Here is a 12,286-nt window from a genome sequence, read left to right on the forward strand (position 1 = left end):
TTTTTGAAATAAAGCTGTTCCAACTTTTGAAAAGCTGTTTGTAACAGCATTACTCAATACTATTCAGTAATAGTGCCTATTAAGTCAAAAATACTTTTGATGACAAAGCCATTCAAATGATCTTAATCCATTCATATTTAGAATATAAATAGGAATGATCAGAGTAAGTAGGCATTCATGAAAGGGATAAATTGTTTGACAAATCTGTTGGAGTTTAAGTTTGTAACTAGTAGAACGGATGAGAATGCATATAGATATGGATCATGAACAGGCAGAGGTGATGTAGCTTAATTCAGTATCATGTCTGTCATAAGCCTTGGACCAAAGAACCTGCTCCTATGCTATATTGTACCATGATGAATTGATTGATGTGGTATATGAAGGCCTTCTGTAAAAGTATCATGCAAAAGGCATCGAAACAAAAGTAGAGTGTGTGGTGTAGAGTGCAAAATTAGAGTACACTGACATGGACGGAGGACAGATTAATGAACAGAAGGTAAAATTAGGAACAGATAGCTCATTACTGTATATGATGGGAGGCTGTGTTCTGTTGTTCTATGAGGAATAAAGCTTTTCATAATCCATAAATTCTCTGGATCTTAGGATCAATGTAATATTTCCGTGTCTGCTTATGATTTAAAGTTGCATTACAGTGCCAACTGTGAGAATGATACAAGAAGGGTATAAGGAGAGATAAATAGGTTGAGTGAATGGGAAAGGATGTGGCAGATAGATAGAGCACAATATGGAAAAATATGGAGTCGCCTACTTTGATTGGAGAAATAAAATTGGTGTAATTTTAAATAAGATATTAAAAGATGTTGGTTTTCAGAGGAACCTGCTGGTCCTTGTATGCAAACCACTAAGTTCACATGCATGCAGAGCAAGCAATGAAGGCAAATGATATGTTGGCCTTTTATTGAAGAGGATTTGATTATATAGAGTCTCTGGTGAAACTGTGTACCAGTCTGGTCTCCCTACCAAGTAAATACTTGTGGCTGACTGACAGACGTAATGGATATTCACTTTCCAGGGCTAGAGAAGCTTATTGCTAACCTCAGCTTTTTAGCATAGTAGCATGACGTTTCCAAAGGGTCCGTGTTTTCTTTTGTGACAAAGAAACATCTGACCGATATTCCTTGCTGTAAACAAGAACAGTCATAAATTGGGGGACCACTTCGTCGAGCACCTCTGCTCTATCTGCCAAACGTAGACTTTCCTGGTCTCCAAACATTTTATTTCCGAATCCCATTCCTGTTCCCACACATCAGTCTGTGGCCACCTCTTGTGGCACAATAAGGCCACCCACAGGGTGGAGGATCACCACCTTGTATTACGTCTGGGTAGTCTCCAACCCAATATCGATTTCTCCTTCCATTAAACAAACATTTCCCTCCTCCTTCCCTCTTCTTCTATTCTTTTCTCTGCCCTCTTACCTCTTCTAACCTGCCTATCACCTCCCTCAGGTACCCTCCTCCTTCCCTTTCTCCTATGATGCTCTCAATTCTCCCGACAGATTCCTTCCTCTCCAGCCTTCTACCTTTCCAACCCACCTGGCTTCACCTATCACCATCCTCTTTCTCTCCCCCCCCCCCACCATTTTATTCTGATGCCTTCCCCCTTCTTATCCAGTCATGAAGAAGGGTCTCAGTCCAAAATGTTGACTAAGGTTATTCATTTCCATAGATGCTGCCTGACCTGCTGAGCTCCTCCACTATTTTGTGTGTATTGCTGTCGATTTCCACCATTTTGTGTGTATGTGCTAAATCATATATACATGCTGTAACTGGGCTACCTGTCTGGACACGCCCCTCTGCTGACTGCCCCTGTGGCTCCTCCCATAGACACCTGAATAAAGGCGATTGTGCCATTGCTCCTCCTCTCAGTCCAGGGGCAGACACTCAGCATGGTGGAGGTCACATTTTACTGCTAATAAAAGCCTTTCAGTACTTACTCTACTTCCAGTCTTTTGGAGTTACTGATGGTGCATCAGTGTATTGCTTTCGATTTCCACCATTTTGTGTGTATTGCTGTGGATTTCCAGCATCTGCAAAACTTCTAGTGTTCAAAATAAGTCTGAAGTTAAAAGAACAGTTTTACAAAACAAACAGCACTGGCTGCTGGCCCACAGTATGGGGAATGCCTGCTCTAGAGATATGGTTTGCAAAGTGAGTGACAATAATCACAAGATATTCTGCAGATGCTGTAAGACAATGGGGTTGTGTTAATTGCTCTGCATCAAACTATACCACACTAGCTATGCTATTTAATTCAAGGAAATTTCCAGAACGGACTTATTTTGTCACGTAGCACATCAAACATGGCCATAGGTATCATCAGTCATTAGCTGGGATATTTGAATATTCAGAAAGCCAGCCATCACAGTATTAATTTTGGTCTCTGGGATCTCTGTCCCAAGAAGCTTTTTGACCTTTTTTGCAAACATCACATGCAAATAATATCAATTAGTAGCAACACAGTATAAATGTTAGAAAGCATTGAATATTGTGAAGAATGATCAGGAAAATGACAGAAAGACGAACTAGAATTCATTCCTCAATCTTCGGTTTCTGTGATGGATGACTTGTTCATCTGCAACTCTTTAGTTCATAAGGAATTGGTAATCCTTAGTGGTTGGAAATCTTTGTAGTTTATAAGACCATAAGACATAGGAGCAGAATTAGGCCATTCAGCCCATTCAGTCTGTTATGCCATTCCATCATGGCTGATCCCGGATCCCACTCAAACCCATTCACCTGCCTTCTCACCATATCCTTTGATGTCCTGACCGATTAGGGAACGATCAACTTCTGCCTTAAATATACCGTAAGACTATAAGACATAGGAGCAGAATTAGGCCATTTGGCCATCTTTATACATCTTTTTGAAGATTGTTCCAGAAGATGATGATGATCTGCTGTATGAAGATGAATTAAACAGATTGAACCCAGACTTGAATTTACTTGATCTCATTGAAAGATATGAAACTCTTATGGTTAACTGGAAGGATGAGGGTTCCAGTTGCTGGAGTGTTAACAGTCGGGGGGGGGGGTGCCTTTCAGTACTGAGGTGAGATGTTATTTATTTATTTGGATAGATAGAGCACATTAAAGGCCCTTCTGGCCCATCGAGACCATACTATCCCATTACAGCCATGTGACCAGTTAATCTGCTAATCGGTACGCCATTGGAATGTGGGGGCAGACCCACGCAGCAACGGGGAGAATGAACAAACACTGACAGACTGCGGTGGGAATTGAACCTAAGTCACTAGCACTGTAATATTTTAGCATGTTGGCACTAGCACTAACCACTACACTACCGTGCCGGTGGCATGTAGCAAATTTTTGGAATTCTGTACCCAAAAGGGCTATATAGAGAGATTCAGCTCCTGAGAAAGTTTTTAAAAAGATCAACAACAGATTTTCAGAATTTACAGGAACCCTGGGATAGAGAGGTAGTACAGGAAAGTGGTGCTGAGATCAACCATGATCTTATTGAATAGCAGAGCAGGAACAGAAAGACAAACTTTTCCAATATCTTATGTTCTTATTTTCAAATTAAAAGTACTAGTATTTTAGTTTTTATCTAGAATTACTACCAGTTGTCTTTCAATTCACTTTATGCTGCACCAGACGGGAGGAAGCCATCTAGTCATCCATGCCATTGAACATATCCTTTCTCACCTGTGTCAAAATCTCTGTGTCTGACGTTTGACTTGGTAACCACTGCAGAGCTGGAATGGAAGCAAGTACCTGGGACCCTGGGGGACGGCAGTAAGATTAACACTGAGATGGTGCCCTCTGGTGGTGGATGCACACATCGCACAAATATCAGAAACATCAAATAACCCACTTACAGGTTGTCCCCAGCTCTCGACCCGGACAGCTGGCAAGTCAGAACTGTATCCAGAAGCCAATTTCCCAGGCAGCAGATGTCTGCAAACCTGTAGCAGCCAACAGATTCTTCTTGCTAGGTCTCCCAAACGTTCATTCATTCAAACAGGCTGAGCACAAGTCAGTCTGGGAGGACCTGTTATGCCGCACTGAGCTAATGAACATCCAGCTTCATTTTTTAAAACATTAAGGACATCATGTTATAAAATTATTCAGGTGTAATGAATCAATTTGTTTCAAATAATATAGTCAGCATCTATCAATGGTCTTTGTTGGTCCCTCATTATTTTTTCTAATCAATTACCAATATTTAATAAAAGTATTGTCATAATTTTAAAATTCAAGATTGCTTAATGTCATTCCCAGTACACAAATATAAAGGGAAATGAAATCATTGTTACCCTGGATCTGATGCATCATCATCATCAGGTGCCATGCCCAGTTTGAGCTTTGAATGCCATGGCCCACACACTCCTGTTTCAGGTCAAGTGGATCAATTCATTGGTATTCATTTCCAGTTCTCTGGCTGCTGGCTCCATCATCATTTGTCTTTGCCTTCCTCTTGTTTTCTTCCCTTCAATCTTTCCCATAATTACCGTGCATTTTAAATCCTCTTTTCTAATCACATGTCCAATGAAGTTACGTTGCCTTTTCATGATCTCCTACGTTATTTCTCTTTTTGTGCTTGCTCTGTTCATAACATCCTCGTTAGATATTCGTTTCATCCATGATATTCTTTGCATCCTCCTCAAAAACCACATCTCTGCTGCTTCAATTTGTTTCCTCATGTTACTAGATATTGTCCAACATTCTTATCCATATAACATAACTGGATAAACGTAACATTTCAGTACTCTGAGGCGGGTTGTCATGCCTAGTTTAGTGTTGGTCATTATACTCTTCATTCTCGTAAAGGTGTCTTTTGCCATCCCTATTCTTCTTTTGATGTCCATGTCACACCTGCCATCTGATGTCACCCAGCTTCCAAAGTAGCAAAAGTTCTGTACTTGTTTTATGTCTTCCCCATTTATTCTCAGCCTGCAGATAGGATTCTCCTTCTTTTTGGATATCACCATACATTCTCTCTTTCTGCGATTGATAGGTAGACCCATTTTTTCACTTTCTTCAACAATTTTATTAATTGTTTTGTAGTTCTTCCTCCATACTTGCAATTAACACAGTGTCATCCGCATATCTGAAACTATTGCTGTTTTCACCGCCAACTTCAATTCCAACTCTGATGCAGAATAAAATATTGAAGCCCTCTGTTGGTCAGGGTTGATAATGGATTTTGCGTTCTAGTTGCCTACATGATTCGCAAGCCAGGGCAGTATGATACGGAGAACAAGCTGTTGCCCATGCAGCAGGCTCCCCATCTCCACACAGCTGATGAATCCAAAGGAACGGCAGAGACCAACACACTGTGGCACCAGCGGCATCGCAGGAGTTACCAGTCAGAACGGTGGACTGCCTTCGGGACACCAGCTCCAGGTTTCTCCTTGGGGTTTACTCCTGAAGCCTTCCCCATGAATGGATATAACCACAAGGCGGTGGAAGTTTGAGATCAGAGTTTTCCTTCTCTAGGTGAGCTGCCAACCATAGCTGATGAGCCCATCTGCACAAACCAACTGGTTTTAAGGCATGTAGATGTCTTTTCAGCATCATAGGAAGTCATTCCTGCCTGGGGCCATCAAACTTTACAACTCTCCCTTGGAGGGTCAGACACCCTGAGCCAATAGGCTGGTCCTGGACTTATTTCCTGGCATAATTTACATATTACTATTTAATTACTTATGATGCAACTGTAACAAAAACCAATTTCCCCTGAGATTAATAAAGTATGACTATGACTGCTACATAGCCCCCTTCCTCATAGGAGTGGAATAAATAGTCCGTGAGCAGGGTGGGTGGAATCATTGTTTAACTATTAAAACTTAAACAATTTTATTTAACTTGTTTAATAAAATAACATTTTCCTTTGGTTATCAGAATATCATTTCTGGGAAATTATTTTCAATGTTGAATAGTTAGATGAATTGCAGTCATATGCTAGCTGGTCAAACCATCTCAACTGTTCAAGGAGAGATGGGATTGTGAGCTGCTGTGCCTGTGTATTTGAGATCTTACTGTACCACATGCTGTAATGCGTACACTGATGTTCAGTTGAGAGGCAGTGTGTTTGATAAAGGAAATTCTGTTCTTGATGTACCTCTGCAGCGGCATTATAGAAAGCCATTGGCAGCAGACTGGGTCTGAAACTTGACAGCAGCAGCTAAGTGATTTAGCACAATGAAACTGGCAATGGAGATCTCAGAAAAAGTGTGGAGAGAAGTCATGTAACTGGAAACCTAGAGATGTGGAAATCTGAAATAGAAACAGAAAATGCAGGAAATGAGACTATAAGACATGGGAGCAAAATTAGGCCATTCAGCCCATTGAGTCTTCTCTGCCAATGCTCAACAGGTCAGGCAACATCTCAGGTCAAAACCCCATCATCAGAGTGGGAAAGAAGGAGCCAAGTTAGATGTTACAAAGAAGCAGCTGATAATGGACAACCTTGTCTAGTTGACCTTTTTAACTGGAATGGTGTTGAAATTTGATTATTTGTCACTATTTTAGTGTTAGGATTAGTGTTTAAGGTTTTAATCCAGTTTATAAAAGGTACTCCTAACCCATATTTTTCTAATACTTTAAATAAAAAATCCCATTCCAATCTATCAAATGCTTTTTCTGCATCCAAGGCTACTACCATACTCATTTCCTCCCTTTTTTTGTGCCAAGTGAATTATACTGAGTAGCCGAGTTACATTATCTGCCGATTGTCTATTTTTAATAAACCCTGTTTGATCCATATGTATATCCAGGCAGTCTTTCTTTCTTTTCTTTTTTTCTTTTTCCTTCTTTTCTTTTAGGTAGGGGTATATATTGGGGGAGGGGTTAAGGGGAGGGGGGAAGGTAGATATTATTATTCCATGTAACCAAGTTTGAAAACTCAATAAAAAATTTATTAAAAAAAAGATGTTACAAAGAAGATAGGAAGCTATATATAGGACAAAAAAAAATCTGCAGTAGGATGAGGTCAGGATAACATGGGAACAAGTGGTCCAGAGGTTAATAGTGGCAATGAGGAAGTGATCATAGAGATAAAAGAATGTTAAATGTCGTGAAATGCAAAGCTCTTGGACAAACCCAGCAGTTCAGGTTATGTTAACCGAGGGAGAAAATCTGACCCAATTTCATGGACAGATGACTTCTAACAGATGTGGCCAGCTCTAATACAGCTGTGATCAAAGCCAATGGGCACATCTTGGCATCTATCCTGTTGTGCCCCCAAAGGATCAAATAGGTTTCAACAAGATCACCCCTAAATGCCAGAGAATACAGATCTTGATAGGACGACTCTCTCACCCCAGAATATAGCCAAATAAATCTCTTTTGATCTGTCTCCATTTCCAGCAGATACTGTACTTCCTTAAATAAAAGGATCAAAACTCTCCACAATACTCCAAATGTGACCTCAATGGTAACCTGTACTATTGTAACAAAACTTCCTCATTCCTAAACTCTCATTTTCTTGCAATAATGACCAATGTGCTTCACCTGGCTTCTAACTTTTTATGATTCAATCATAAACCTAGACCCCTCTGTACTTTGCTCATCTGCAATCTTTTTCTTTGTCTCTTTCTGAGGTGCTTGACCTAACACTTTTCCACATTAAGCTCCATTTTCCAAATTTTCACCCATTCACTCAATCCATATTCTATTTCAGTGTCAAAATAGTTTCAAATGCCTTCTTACCTATTTTTATGTCATTAGCAAGTTTGGAAATATTGCATTCTGTGTCCTCCAGGGTAATACTGAATTATTATAAAGTACTAAATATTAGAGTCAATAACTGATTATCAACACACACAAAATGCTGGTGGAAGGCAGAAGGCCAGGCAGCATTTTGTGTGTGTTGCTTGAAGTTTCGGCATCTGCAGATTTCCTTGTGTTTGCAAACTGATTATCAAGGCGCTTTGCTAGCTACATCCTTCCAACCTGAACAACTCCTGTTTAGTCCAGTTCTGCCTTCTATATTTTAACCAATTTTAAATCTATGATTATACTTCTTTCCCAATATCATGAGCTCTTATGCTACAATCTCTTTTGCAACCTTGTCAAATGCCTTCTGTAAATCCAAATGCACTGGATGGTTCACTTCGGTTGATGCGGCCTTTACCTATTATATTCATGGTCTTCTAACGCCGTGACCATCCACTTCAAGGTCTGACGTGTTGGGTGTACAGAGATGCTCTTCTGTTGTAATGAATAGTTATTGCCACCTTCCTATCTGTTTGAACTTGTATTGCCATTGTCCTCTGATCTTTCTCATCAACAAGTCATTTTTGTCCGCAGAACTGCCACTCACTGGACGGTTCCCATTTTTCGCACCATTCTCTGTAAACTCCAGAGACATATTGACCATCATCCAACCATTGCATGATTTAATCCAATGAGTTGCAGCCAAATGATTGGATGATTAGCTTTGCAGGTTTACATAGCTTTTAAAACCAGAAAGAGTTAAGCAAGTTCGAATGGACTAAGTATTCTACAGGTGACTTCATGCAATAGCCTTGAAAATATTGATTAAGGAAAGACTAAACAGCCATCTCGCCTTGCACAATATATACTTTCTTGAACTTAGTTTAAAAAAGAAATATAGCAAATACAGCTTTGCAATTGAAACCAACAAAATTTTGCATATTATATTGATAATGAGGCTGGTTTGTCACTTGTGAACATCAAGAGGGAAACATTTCAACATACACACACAATAATGAGAGAGAAACTGTTCATTGAAATATGGTTGCTTTCACTTCAGAATGCTACAAGGATTTATCAATGTGTAAGGTAGAATAAATTCAATAATGGAAGATTTCTTAAGAGAAATACAAATACACTGAATAAGATGTAAAATAGGCTTTTTTGCAGTAGTAATTACTAATAAGAAAATGCTCAGATAATGAGCTATTTCAGATGACCTCACTTTAAAGTGTGTAATTGGAAATATCTTACATAATGCATAAACAGCGCAGATAGTCTCCTTGTTAATCAGTGAGAAATGTTGATGTTGTGTTGCCTGACTTACATAAATGAGAGGATTTGCCATTCCCAGATCTCTCATTATATTGTACAGGAGAGCTTCATGACCAGATCATTAAGGGTTACCAAACTCGTTATAATCTACATGGCAGTAATCCGCTAATGCCCTGGGATTCATATTGAGGCACAATGTGTTTACAATAAAACAAGCCTGTTTCTTCCCTATTATTTATGGTAATTATTTATATGTTGCTGATGGTGGTCGTCATGGGATTGAATATTTGATACTCAGTTATATCACTGCTTGCAGGTATACAGAACTTTTGTTCAACCAATACGTCAAAAAATGATTATCTTTTTAATGTGATCTGTAGAAATGATTGCTTTAGTTTCAAATAAATTTTAGTTTCAAATTAAGTTAAATAACAAACTGTCTCAAACATGCTCAAAAGAACCTCTATCTTGTAATCTCTATAACTAGTATACAACCCAAATTGAACATTATGCTTTGAAATTATTAAACAAATGTTGCCATTCATAAAAAAGATTAAAATGTATCCCCAGCGAAGCCTACTAAATAGCTGTAATTAGAATGAATTTCCAAGATAAGAGTAAAATGTATTAATGTACCATACAGCACATTCAACGCTACCAGCCACGGCTGTTACTTCATAATAGTTTATATGTAATTACTGTGTGTGAAATTCAAGTTCCTATAGTGCAGGTGGCCTGTATTTTTGAAGCAGTCACAACATGTGAGAATAGAGGCACTATACTTTCAATTGTTTGGTTCACTATCGTTATTTCCTTCCTTATTACATCTGCAAGCTTTTCTCCATTGTGATTCTACCCATACACTTGTGATCTGGCCAGGTCCTCAAGAGGGGAGGCATGGTGGCTTAGCAGTTAGTGCAACACTTTACTGCGAGATCAACGTTCAATTCCCACCACGTTCTCATCATGACCACATGGGTTTCATCCGAGTGTTCCTGTTTCCTCCCACGTTCCAAAGATGTATGGGTTAATGTTCGTGAGCTGCTGACAACTAACTGTGACAATACCTGGGGGGTGCCCAGCACAATCCTCACTGATTTGATGTGACGCAAAACAAAGCATTTCATTGTATGTTTTGATATGGATGTGACAAATAAAGCTAATCTTTCCGTCTTTAAGGGTTTTTTTCCCATCATCTTGTCCCAGACAGAGGGATTGCTACTTTTTCTGTGATCTATAACTTTACCACTGAATTCAGGAATATATCCTTTAAAAATAGTTCTTTCAAGATGATTATAGCTGCTTTTCAAATGCTCTTCATCGGCTCAGAGCTGCATGTATGCTCAGGCAGTTGCTGGCATGAACTATCTCAGCATAGCTCCCACCTCCTGGTCCTCTTTCTGTAATTTTATAAACTGTTTTCAGGATTCATCAGAGCACACTCTCTAGATGTTCCACCAGCCTAGACTTGTCTATTTGAACAAAATGCTCCAGTATAGTCCTTGTATTCTTGCCAGCCGATGCACAAGGCATGGTAGCATAGTACACTGAACAATTGTGGTTATTATTTTGTGACCACCTTTACACAGCACCTTTGGTGCCTCAGCTGCTGAAGCCAACTTGTAAAAGAACCACACAGGCAAATATATGAAAATCTAACTCTTCAATTTTACTGTTGTATTTTCCATTTTCATATTTTGATTTGAATATTTTATATTTAATTTTATATTTCTGTTTTTAATGTTTTGATTTAGAGTCACAGAGCACAGAAACAGTTCCGTCAGCCTATCTAGTCTGTGCCAAACCATTATTTCATTTAGTCCCATCAACCTGGACCTGGACCATAGCCTCCATACCCCTCCAATCCATGTAGAAACCATAGAAAAACTACAGCACAGAAACAGGCCTTTTGGCCCTTCTTGGCTGTGCCAAACGATTTTCTGCCTAGTCCCACTGACCTGCAGACGGACCATATCCCTCCATACACCTCCCATCCATGTATCTGTCCAATTTATTCTTAAATGTTAAAAAAGAGCCCGCATTTACCACCTCGTCTGGCAGCTCATTCCATACTCCCACCACCCTGTGTGAAGAAGCCCCCCCTAATGTTCCCTTTAAACTTTTCCCCCCTCACCCTTAACCCATGTCCTCTGGTTTTTTTTCTCCCCTTGCCTCAGTGGAAAAAGCCTGCTTGCATTCACTCTACCTATACCCATCATAATTTTATGTACCTCTGTCAAATCTCCCCTCATTCTTCTACGCTCCAGGGAATAAGGTCCTAACCTATTCAACCTTTCTCGGTAACTGAGTTTCTCAAGTCCTGGCAACATCCTTGTAAACCTTCTCTGCACTCTTTCAACCTTATTTATATCCTTCCTGTAATTTGGTGACCAAAACTGAACACAATACTCCAGATTCGGCCTCACCAATGCCTTATACAACCTCATCATAACATTCCAGCTCTTATACTCAATACTTTGATTAATAAAGGGCAATGTACCAAAAGCTCTCTTTACGACCCTATCTACCTGTGACGCCACTTTTAGGGAATTTTGTATCTGTATTCCCAGATCCCTCTGTTCTACTGCATTCCTCAGTGCCTTACCATTATCCCTGTATGTTCTACCTTGGTTTGTCCTTCCAATGTGCAATACCTCACACTTGTCAGTATTAAACTCCATCTGCCATTTTTCAGCCCATTTTTCCAGCTGGTCCAAGTCCCTCTGTAGGCTCTGAAAACCTTCCTCACTGTCTACTACACCTCCAATCTTTTTGTACTTGTACTTACCCAAACTTCTCTTAAATGTTGAAATCAAACCCGTATCCACCACTACCACTGGCAGCTCATTCCACTCTCTCACCAGTTTCTGAGTGAAGAAGTTCCCCTCATGTTCCCCTTAAACATTTCACCTTTCACCTTTAACCTGTGACCTTAATTTCTAGTCCCACTGGGGGGAAAAAAAAGCCACTGAAAATCAAAATATAAAAAGCAGAAAATAGTGGAAAAACTCAATAGGTCAGACAGCAGTTGTGGAAGGAGAAGACTGCTAATGACTTATTACTTGTTTTATATTTAACGTGCACCCATATCTCCAGCATGTGATGAGACACTGAGGAAACACCAGCCCATGATATTGTCTCCACTGCAGATGAAAACCAACATTGAAACTGCAAGTCTGTAGAAACACTCAACAGGTCAGTACCATTTGCGGAGAAACACGGCAGTTAATAGGTTTAGAGTCCATCACGGGTAAAGCCCTCCCCACCATTGAGCACATCTATAAGGAGCACTGTCACAGGAAAGCAGCGTT

General features: G+C 39.8%; 1 long non-coding RNA gene across 1 annotated transcript in view; it reads left to right on the forward strand.

Annotated features, from left to right (window-relative positions):
- Nucleotides 1–12,286, forward strand: part of LOC134355191 (uncharacterized) — an 81,126-nt gene that overhangs the window by 23,096 nt on the left and 45,744 nt on the right. The window lies entirely within an intron of this gene.

The sequence above is a fragment of the Mobula hypostoma genome, chromosome 1 (genome assembly GCF_963921235.1).
Source record: "Mobula hypostoma chromosome 1, sMobHyp1.1, whole genome shotgun sequence".
NCBI lineage: Eukaryota > Metazoa > Chordata > Chondrichthyes > Myliobatiformes > Myliobatidae > Mobula > Mobula hypostoma.